Consider the following 11,554-nt stretch of genomic DNA (forward strand, 5'->3'; position numbering starts at 1 on the left):
CCACCGAGGAGCCCCGCTGCCGCATGACGCGTTTCTCAGCGTTCGCACGTAGCGGCGCGCCACGGATTTCGGAGGCCGCGCGCAGGCTTCGCGGCGGCGCCGCTAGATGGCTCCGAGTGTTTTTAGAGAAGCGACAAATAACAGTCGCGCTACAGTAAACGCCTCATACACAACTCGCTTGGATTGGCAATGCGTTGGGTTGCTACATTGATTTCCAGCTAAACGCATTACCGTCAACAGTCATAGTGACATAGGTTATGCAGGGTATTTTATATGAACGAGAGATGAAGAAAATATTTGTCGCTCGAAAACTTCACTCATTTCGTAGTATCAGGCGTCATATATCTACTAGCAGAAGGCATATACATTTATTGCATCAGACAGATATGGTCCCTAATAGCATGCCGAGCTAAAGCAACAATGATTTCCTCCAGTGACCTTGTGTGCCACATGATAAAATGCTTCATCATTGAATACTAGACGAATGAACAACTAAAACCTATTCTTTCCCGAAGTGGTGGGTAGATGTCACAAAGATTCAAATTCATTTCATCTACTGCTTACTTATATTTTTTTAGATCGGGAATTTCCTATATTTGTCCTTGTGAGGTTGATTGCTTTATTTGCTTCGTCACAGTACAGCGTAACAAGAGGCGGAGGGAAAAGTCGTTCAAATGACTGCTTGATGGATCCTCCGCCCCCTTTGTCAACAATTACATGAAGTGAAAGACAGCACAATATCACAACACTGTCTTTTAAAGTGACACTTTGTTTTAAATAGATATCAAGCCATAACGAAAACTGAGAACAGAGCGTATACATAGCTTATACAACAAAGAAAACCGCTGTAATCTTCTACACTTAGATAATACACTGCCTAGTTAAAAGAAGAGCCGCTGAGTGTGCTGAACTTAGATAAATTACTACATAGTTTATACAACAAAAAGACCCGTTAATTATCCTATACTTAAATGAGACACATCGGTTCCTTTGGTGTTGTAATGATTTAGAATTCGTGGAAGAGTACATCGAAGCATTTGAAAACCATAATTAGCACGAAAATATGGAAGTTCCACATTTCTGTATTTCTTGTTTCACAGGCCTTTCCTTTTAAACAAACATTCGCCATCTCCATGAACTGAAAGTTTGAGCGTTTGCAGCTAAGAAAGTACTCTCGTAGTAGTCTGTATTGATAGAGGTCGTTCACATTAATAATCCTATATTCTTTAAATAGCGCGTCGCCAGGCGCTAGAACTGTAACGTTGTCTATGAACCTCAGTATTTTATTCGGTATTCTCAACTATGTTGTTAAGTTTCTTTCTGTAGCTGTCCCCCAAACCAAGTAACAGTAGTTAAGATAAGAAATAAAAAGCGATTTGTACATCAATAACCTGACCGAGTTGGGGGTATGGTACCGGATCCAACTTAAAATTCCAGTTATCCGGCCTAATTTCATTTGAGTATTATTGACGGGGTCATCCGATTGCAAGGAACTGGAGAAATGTACCCCGAGTACTTTCACTGACTTCACTGTTTCTATATTTGAGCCTCTAAACACAATGCGATACCGGAAAGTCACTTTTGACCCTTTGAATAAAAAACTACGGCTTTCGTTTCAGTTACATTGATTTTTAACTTATTGTTACTTGCCCAGTTGCCTAACTTCTGTAAGACATAATTAGCTTTACTAGAAAGAATAACATCTGATGCTTAGGTGACAAATATACTCGTGTCATCTGCATAGATAATGAAAACTTCTGGGGAGGTACGGACTATGTCATTAGTATATAAAGGTCACAACTACACCGGATGTTTCTAAGAAGATCCCAAGTAATATTTAAAGGTAGCCGTTTTGAAATAAAAGGGCGGTTCCTTCGCAGACGCGCCGTCAGTGGATGCGACCTCAATGTGGCGGTTAATTAATACATTTGTTGATTAGCGACTAATTACCACGTATCGCCAGTCACCCCATGGTCGCCGCCACTGACGGCATGTTTTCGAAGGAACCGCCCTTTAAGTTCAAAATGGCTATTATTATTATTAAATACTACTTTAGGTCTTCATAGAAACACCCTGTATACTGTCTTAATGCTTAGGGACTTGGACAGCATACAGTGAGCATTCCAAATTGCGGCTACTCGGACATTGGCTGCGGCTGCTGGAATGCTTCTGTGACGCTTAAACCTAAAATATGTGTATCCTCATTAATAAAAAAAAATAACGGTAATACTCTGCGCAGTCCAACTGCCACACTAAATAGCTGACAGAAGACGACCATGTGTTTCGCGACTGGCTTTGCATGCGTAATAACCTCAGCTGTTTATAAACTTATTCTTGATACAGCATATGAGGGACGAAGTACCGAGAGCTACCGCAAAACTCTTGTGTGAAATACCGCGCAGTAAATACATGGAATGGTTTCTACCATTACAATGGTACCACATCTGGTACCATTGGAATGGTAGCAGATCTGGCGCAAAGAGCGATGGAACGAAAAATGTTAAGTCTAACGTTAAGAGACAGGAAGAGAGCGGTGTGCATACTCAGAGCAAACGGGGATAGCCGATATTGTAGCTGACATTAAGAGGAAAAAATGGAGCTGGGCAGGCCATGTAGTGCGTAGGATGGATAACCGGTGAACCATTAGAGCTGCAGAATGAATACCAAGAGAAGGGAAGCGCAGTCGAGAATGACAGAAAAGTAGGTGGGGTGATGAAGTTAGGAACTTCGCAGGAGCGAGTTTGAATCAGCTAGAGCAAGGCAGGTGTAATTGGAGATCGGAGGGAAAGGTCTTCGTCCTGCAGTGAACATATAGGCTGATGATGATGATGATGATGATATAAAATCATGTTCAATCTATATCACCGAAAATATTTGCAAAATGTTACCTCTGTGAAGCGCAACCGTGAGTGGAACCTAAGTGCTAAGCTTTCCACATGCAAGACTAAGCCGTTGCGGCGAGTTGAAAAGTTATTTCGACCTCCCACTTGTATAACCAAGAGAAGCACGATGAATAAAGACGTTAGGCAACAACAAATGCGACTATCTTATATTGAGAAAGAGCACGAAGTACCTATTGTAACTTCTTGTTAGACATTCTTTTTACTTCCTGTTTCATTTTTTGTCTGAAATGGCATAGCTCGCATTTCACAACTTTGGTAACAGATAAAGATTCAGCGCGCCAAGACAGAAGCGAATATTGCATTTCCACCCGAGTTCTTTAAAATATATGTACACTGCGTTTAATATTCCAGGTATTACGGCACAAAACAGACGAAAGCACAAAAAGAGGATAACACAACGCTAAACTTGTCCAGAAGGTTAGCGGTGTGCCAATTCTCTTTTCGGTGCCAGTTTCATAGTTTAAATACTGGCAATGTTGTTTTACCAAACCAGAAATACCTCCCAATTTAAGCGTGAATTTAACTATATCCCTGTATGCGATTTATAATGATCATTTGCATTTTAACCTAGTTTTTGTCTATCAGAACGCCTAGTATTGCACGTGATATGGTACAGTTTACTTACGTGATTATGTTCACGGGTGAGCCCCATCTGTGCGGAGTCGATCTCTATAATTTATAAAATCTATTGCGGTAGAATTTCAAGGTATAAATATATTGACAAAAATCACCTAGGGCACTCATTACTAGTACGCGAAATTATTTTCCACTTCTCACATGGAGATTCGCTCCTGCAATAATTGTACCAAACCACAAACTGAAATGTAAATTAGATATTAAATTCCAAAAAACCATATTAGCGACAAATTGTACTCACTGTTCACGCCGCAAAGATGAGCCTAGAAACAACTCCGCCGTTGTGAAAGTGCTTGAACCCCACTGCCACACGGTCTTCAACAAATTTCTTATTGTCGGGAAGGGAGGGCATATGATAGCTAATTGGTGCCATAAACGCACCTTCCTTATCTACCCTTGGAGCTATTGCTAAAGACCAAAATCAAGGCACTAGCGACCCCGTATCCTCTACTACGTCAGTGTGTTTGTGGAACTTGTATGTTCTGCCATGAAGTGGCATCCTCGCGGAAGGCCGCCTGCTAATGGGACCACGTGCATGGAATCTTTTCGCCACGCGGCACTATGACACATTCATGTACAGGAAACTTCGTAGGCGCAGTCAGGTTTATGGCCAACACTCCGAGACAGTGCGATAAGTTGTGAGCTGTATCGCTGACTTTCGCTTGGCGCGCACGCTCTGTGGGCCTCTGTGTCGTGCGGCAGGAGCTGTTTGTATAGACTACCGCCACGATTAGGGCGTCTGAAGGCTCGGCCCGATGTAACTGTTGCCTTTAAGGCAGGAGGAGCGTAGGCTTTAGAATACATGCGTTCTTGTGGAAAGGTCCAGGTGACTGCAAGGTATGCGCTGAAGAAACAGTTCACCGATTTATGCCCGCCTCGTTTCACCCAGTGACATCCGTAGGAACTGTCTACCTTCCAGAAGCTCTGGGATTCCAAGATGGAAGGGCTAACTGGTGGGCAGAAGAGATAAGTAAGAGACTATTGGAGTGTAGGAAGAAAGAAAAGCCGGTAATAAATTAATAGAACAGGAGCCATTGGAAGCGTTCTAATGGCATCGTATAGGGTGTTTTTAGCTGCACCAAATTATAAAAAAATGCATGTGACGGCAGAATTCTAACCTGTCAACTAAATTATTCCATAAGGTTGCCATTAATTCTATGCGTATGCATACGTATAAATGAGTAATTGGTATAATTACGCTAATTGCTTTTCAAATAAAATACTTTAAGGCACATATTTTTATTTACGAATTGTGGCTACTGAGCTTGCAAGGCATATACACTTGGAGCGAATTCTGAGGATGGCACCGGCTTCACGATATGCGTCATCAAACGTGCGGTAAAAATGCACTGTTGGTCTATTTACGTTTTTTTAAGAGAATGCTGTTTTATGCATTGACGCACAAAAGTAACTGGAATGCTAATGCATTTTGTCGGGCAATTCGAAAGTTAATACATTGAAACTGGTGTAGTTCTGAGCTGTTCCAAGTGGATACGCCATGCACACTCACCGGCTACAACTCGTAAATTTCAATATCTACCGCAAATTAATTAAAAAGTTCAATAATGTAATTATGGTAATTATTTCTTTAGGTATTTTGATTTCTTGTAGAAGTCATGGCCGCCGCATCGAGTACTTTAGATAATGGGTCAGAATGTGCTCTCTGCCACAGGCACTTTCAAAAATTTGCTGCAACTAAAAATAACGCCCTGTATAGTGATAGAGATTTTAAATACGAAAGTTCAGATCGAGATCAGATACGCAAAAGGCCAAATAGCGGTAGATGCAGTAAAACCTGATAAAATCAAGCCGGCTAGTGACTACTTGGCCCCACTCCATTTCAAAGAGTATGCCAATAAACAACATTATTATCATCATAAATACAGCATGGGCACCACCAGCTCTGGGAAAAAGGTGCAAAAGGATGTTCCTGGGCTGATTTATGCGGACGACATTGTGCTACTAGCAGACAATCGAAGGGATTTACAGAGAGATGCGAGTATAAGTGGGAATGCAGCGACGAATGTTGGACTTACATTTAGCACACAGAAATAGGGAATTATGATCTACATGAAGAGACGAGTAGTGACGTGGTATCAATTCAACATACCCATGTCATACCCATAGTCAAGCGCTATAAATATCTGGGTGTATACGTAAACGGAGGAAAGACCTACTGAAACGTTGACCAAGATATATAAAATATTTGAAAGCAAGGGGCTCGCCGCAATATACAGCAATTTGGCACTGCAATAAATACGAGGTGGTGTGAAGAACTCGGAAAAGCGTCATGGTGCCAGCACTAACCTTCGCAAATGCAATTCTGTGCTTAGAATCAGATAACTTGTCGGGGTTGGAAGTTAACCAAATATCGGTAGGCCTGTTGGCTTTGGGAGCCAACGGTAAAGCCACAAATGATGCCGTGCAGGGTGACATGGGTTGGGCCTCTTGTGAACTCAGAGAACCGCCGAACAAAATTGGTTTTGAAGAAAGACGCATCAACATAGATCAGAATAAATGGGTGGCTAAAGTGCGCAAGTACCTGTGCCTGAAAAGCGTGTATACAGAATTGAAGAAGAGGTCAAGAACGTTGGCAGCCAGGTATAGGGCAACCGTGAGCGTTGGTAGTCAACCAGGAGTCACAAAAAAGGGAAAGAAACAGAGCCAGTAAATTGGATTCAAAGGATGGAAAGAAAGAAGACCATGGATATTTAGAAAAAGCACCAAGAAAGAAATCAGCAGGGAAAATCTATGATAATGCAAAGGAGAGTGCCTAGCTGTTTGAGGCCAGAATACTGGACACAGTTGAGGCATTTGAAAGACTTGGTGAAGTGTATATGCATTGGAGGGAACCAGGCGTGGGTCCACATGCATCAGTTTGAGGATCTGCCCAGCATGTCTGCACCCCTGATTGAGTTTTACTGGCATTTGGTGAGACCCCACCTCCCGACGAAAAAGAAAGCGTCTCCTCAGAATAGCTGGGTGTTGTACCAGGATGGCACAACGCTACCACCGGCTATGCACGCCCTCCTTAGTAAGGGACCCAAGAGCAGCCTACACCCACGTGTCGAGAAGCACGAGCTGCTTGCTAAGGTTGGGGCAGTTGCAGGCACGGCCCCGCAGCAGGAAAAGGACCGATGCCTTTCTGAGGGTGTAGACTGTCTCCTGCGTACTCAAGACCAGTTACAGGAAAAACAGAAGGATAATTTCCGCCACGTGGCAGACCATTTTTGTCAAAATGGGTTGACCTTGCTACAGTCGGGCAAAGAGGGAGATTTTTTTTTCTTCAGCGTACAGAATGCTTTAATGAAAGAGCCTGCAGGGCGATGAAAAAACACTTTAGGCCTGCTTCGATGAAACCTGCGCAAGCAAGGAAGAAAGCGGTGAGATTGTTAAAGCATTCTAACGAAGGATGGTTGACTAAGGCCGCGGAAAAGTGTAGTAACGACCTGCTACAAGTCTTCTTCACGGCGAAGACCCATAAGGTTGATTGCCCACTCAGAGCTATTGTGATAGAAGGTGGATCCTGGCAAAAAACAATGAGCAGCTTCCTTCAACGTCATCTGAACCCTTTGAAGGCAGAAGACCCGTTCACCCTCCGAAGTTCAGCGGACTTGGTAAAAGTGTTAAAGGACGGCCTACCTGAAGCAAGCACGGCGTTTCCTTTGGACATACAGGACATTTATTACTTAATTCCCCACGACGAATTGTTTGCAGCGGTGTGTGAAGCGATTGAACTTGGGAGATTCGTTTTCAAAACCAAGTAGCCATGAGTATTGGAAAGTTTTTTTAGTTGCTGTCCTGGTATTTGGAGTCTACCTTGGTCGATTTTAAGGGTCGCATATTTTTTCAAAAGAAAGGAATTTGTGTTGAGTCTAGCGTTGCCCCGGTGCTATGTAGTATTTTCCTGGCAAAAATTGACGTCATTTGCGCATTTTTGAAAAACGATCATGTCGTCGGTGTGTTTACATATGTTGATGATTTTTTGTCTTTTAAAGGCTTTACCAAGGGCACATAGTAGATAGTGTAGCACCGGATATTTTATCTGTTTTTAAGCGGTGCTCTCTCGGTTTGAATTTTACCTACGAACTGCCGGATAACAAAGGTTCCTCGACTTACAAATCACCTTTCACGACATTAACCATGTCTGCTGGATGTTTTCACCCCGGACTAAGAAATCACTAATGTCGTATGGATCTAATCAGTGTAAACTGGTCGAGAATGGTGTAGCGGTTGGACGCGTTCTGGACTCAGTGCAGAAGAGCTGCTGCCATCGCATGGCGTGTAGCCTGAAACAGCAGGTAGAGTGGTTGCTCGCAGCGGGTTTCCCTCTCTCGGTCATTAGGACTGTTGTTGAAGCCACATTGCGGAAAGGGAAAGGTCTTGCAGGGCAAAAGCCGCCGACATCAGAGCGAAGGATGAAACTAGAAGTAATGGTCTACATACATATAATCTCCCACAACCTTAAGAAGGTCGCTCAAAGGCAACGTGTTAGCGTTGTTTTTTCCACACCTTGCAAACTGGCTAGCTTGTGCGCAAGAATTGAAAACTAGGGGAGAACGAGAGGGGCCTCTAAAATTTACCACGCGAAACCCTAATTGAATGATAGACTGGTGTTGTTTATCGCGTGCCGTTGGCATGTGGAAAAGTGTATATAGGGGAGACAGGTAGGTGTGTAAATAGGCGCTCGCAAGAACATAACACATCCTTAAGCCGGGACCAGGGAAGTAATATGGCAGTTGATTGCCGCACTTGCCAGAAGTGGAAGAAAGCTTTGCCAATGTCTGATCGTGTGACCATCTTAGGGAGGGGAAAGACTACATATGAGCGGGAAATCTTAGAAGCTTTTCCCATTGGAAATCAGAAAGTTAATGGTGTCAGCGATATATCCTTGTGTTTAACAAACAAGGAACGTGCCTACCTAGCAGGCTGGTAAAATGTGATCAAACTTACATAATGCACGTGTATTGGGAGGAGTAGAACAAGCGCATGCCCCGGGCGTTGTTTGCGGCAACGTTCATTTTAAGCTGATATCAATTCACATGTCTTGAGAGGAGGTGACGATGCGCAGGTGTCGGAGGTTTTGTGCGGCAATGTAAATTTCAATAAAGCACAGTTAAATGTCGAGCGTCTGTCCGTGTCTAACGCCTTTTCTTGTGCACGCGTCCTTGTGTATTCGCTGGTACCTGACTTTTTTAAAGTTTGAGGCCAGAGCTGGCTGCCTGAGGACAAACATCATCATCATCAGCCTATGTATTTTATGTCCACTGCAGTACGAAGGCCTCTCCCTGCGATCTCCAATTACCCCTGTCTTGCGCTAGCGTATGCCAACTTGCGCCTGCAAATTTCCTAACTTCATCATCCCATCTGGTTTTCTGCCGACCTCGACTGCGCTTCCCTTCTCTTGGTATCCATTCTGTAACCCTAATGGTCCACCGGTTATCCATCCTACGCATTACATGGCCTGCCCAGCTCCATTTCTTCCGCTTAATGTCAACTAGAATATCGGCTATCCCCGTTTGTTCTCTGATCCAAACTGCTCTCTTCCTGTCTCTTAACGTTAGTCCTAAGATTTTTCGTTCCATTGCTCTTTGTGAGGTCCTTAACTTGTTCGCGAGTTTCTTTGTTAATCTCCAAGTTTCTGCCCCATATGTTAGCACCGGTAGAATGCAATGATTGTACACTTTTCTTTTCAACGACAGTGGTAAAGTCCCAGTCAGGATTTGGCAATGCCGGCCGTATGCACTCCAAGCCAATTTTATTCTTCTGTGAATTTCTTTCTCGTGATCAGGGTCCCCTGTGAGTAATAGACCTAGATAAACGTACTCATTTACAGACTCTAGAGGCTGACTGGCGATCTTAAATTCTTGTTTCCTTGCCAGGCAAATGAACATTCTCTTTGTCTTCTGCATATTCATATTTTCATTTCATTTCATTTATTTACCCTAAGGGCCCAGAATCGGGCATTACATAGGGGGGGATAACAACAAGAAACTTCAAAACTGGGTTATAAGCATGAACAACAAAACGCAAATCAAGAACACAAATGATCACAACATTAAGGAGATACAGTGCATCTAGTAGTGGCATGAAGTAATTGTTATATAATGCAATAATACAAGATAGAGCTACAACACTTTTAGAATAATACAGCAAATGTAGGACAGAGTTCAAAGGTAGTAAGGCGTGCAAGCAGGATAATATGGTTGTGTAGAAATGATCAGCTGGTATGCCAGGTTTTCACATTAAGTTAGGTTAGTAAAGCCGATTGAAAAGATGATTCCTTAATGTTGGCGATGGATTGCGGAAGGGCGTTCCAGTCATTTATTGATAAAACTAGAGGTGAGTGTAAATGTTTCTTAGTCCGAGAAAATGGTGGGTAGACCTTGAGGTGATGGTCAATACGCGCGGAGATGTGGGCTGCTGGATAAATGAATTTGCGTGAAAAGGCACTGTCACTGTGATAAAAACTATGAAAAAAGGATAATCTCGAATACTTTCTCCGTATCACGAGCGGTAAAATGCCAAGTGTTCTTTTTATGGATGACACACTGTGATAACTAGAATACGAGGACGAGATGAATCTAACGGATTTACTTTGAATGGATTCCAGCATGTCGGTAAAGTAAGCTTGATGGGGATGCCATATGTTAGACGCGTACTCTAATGATAGGTTTAATTAGCGAATTAAATGCCTGAAGTTTAGTGCCTGAATTAGCAAGGCGTAGGCGACGTTTTAGAACGCCAAGCTTTCTAAGTGCTTTGCTAGTGATTAATTCTACATGATCATTCCATTTTAGATTGTAATTGAACAGGACTCCTAAGTATTTAATCGATGAAATTGATTCTACTGCAGAATTGTTAATTAGGTATTCGTTAGGCAATAAATTGAGACTGGGACCAAATTTAACGTGTTTAGTTTTCTCAATGTTAATTTTCATCTGCCATTTACTGCACCGTTCTGAAAGAGTCGTTAAGTCAGATTGCAGGGTCAATGTGTCATTCTGGTTTGTTATTTCTTTATATATTACGCAGTCGTCTGCAAAAAGACGTATGGAACACTACATGTTGGTCGCTATATCATTTATGTAGATTAAAAATAATAACGGTCCCAAAACTGATCCTTGTGGGACTCCCGACTTGACATGCGTGTGGTTAGATACATACTCATCGATTTTAACACTCTGAAGTTTGTTACTAAGAAAACCCTTAATCCACATAAAGGTTTTGTCATCTAGCTGTAGGCTACGTAGTTTTGTGAGTAGACGTTGGAGAGGGACGCGATCGAATGCTTTAGAGAAGTCAATAAAAATTGCATCGATGAAAAATGAACTATTGATGGAGTTGCGTAAATCGGTTACTAGCTCAAACAACTGGGTGTTACAGGATCTGTTTTTCTGAAAGCCGTGTTGGTTTTCAAAAAGTAATTTATTAGATTCAATGTGAGACATTATGTGACTGTGAATGATATGTTCAAGAAGTTTGCAGCAAATAGACGTAAGAGGAATAGGACGGTAATTGTTAGCTAAGTGCTTGTCTCCAGATTTAAAGCAAGGAATGACATGCGCAATCTTCCACTCATCAGGAAGACACCCAGTGTCCAGTGACTGCTGGAATATTAGTGATAAAATGTAAGATGAGTTATCTGATGTTAGCTTCAAAAGTTTTGCACTGATACCATCCGGTCCAGGGCACGTTTTGCATGGTAGCATCTCTATTGCACGTGCTACGCCTGTTTCTGTTATCGAGATAGTTGCAAACTCGTGCGAAATTGCTTGCACTTGAAGCATCGTAGTTTGTAGCGGCAGCTCTTCTGAGAAAACTGAAGCAAAATGCTGATTAAAATTTTCGGCAGATTCTTCTGTCCGACAGCAGATCACCATTTTCACATTTGAGTTGTACCCTGGATTGCTTTTCTTTCGGGTTTACTACTCGCCAAAATTTTGCAGGGTCGGTAATCATCAGGTTGGGAAGAGTACAGTTAAAGTATTTGTTTTTAGCTTCATTAATTGAGG

General features: G+C 42.5%; 1 protein-coding gene across 2 annotated transcripts in view; it reads right to left on the reverse strand.

Moving 5' to 3' along the window:
* The window catches only part of LOC119437535 (solute carrier family 22 member 8), a 121,600-nt gene extending 117,694 nt beyond the window's left edge, over nucleotides 1–3,906 (reverse strand). For both annotated transcript variants that reach the window (XM_037704540.2, XM_049660666.1), the window contains exon 1: nucleotides 3,781–3,906. The gene's annotated coding sequence lies outside the window, so the exon portion shown is untranslated. The remainder of the gene's footprint in view (nucleotides 1–3,780) is intronic.
* Nucleotides 3,907–11,554: the final 7,648 nt, after the last annotated feature.

The sequence above is a fragment of the Dermacentor silvarum genome, chromosome 1, assembly GCF_013339745.2.
Source record: "Dermacentor silvarum isolate Dsil-2018 chromosome 1, BIME_Dsil_1.4, whole genome shotgun sequence".
Taxonomy (NCBI): Eukaryota; Metazoa; Arthropoda; class Arachnida; order Ixodida; family Ixodidae; genus Dermacentor; species Dermacentor silvarum.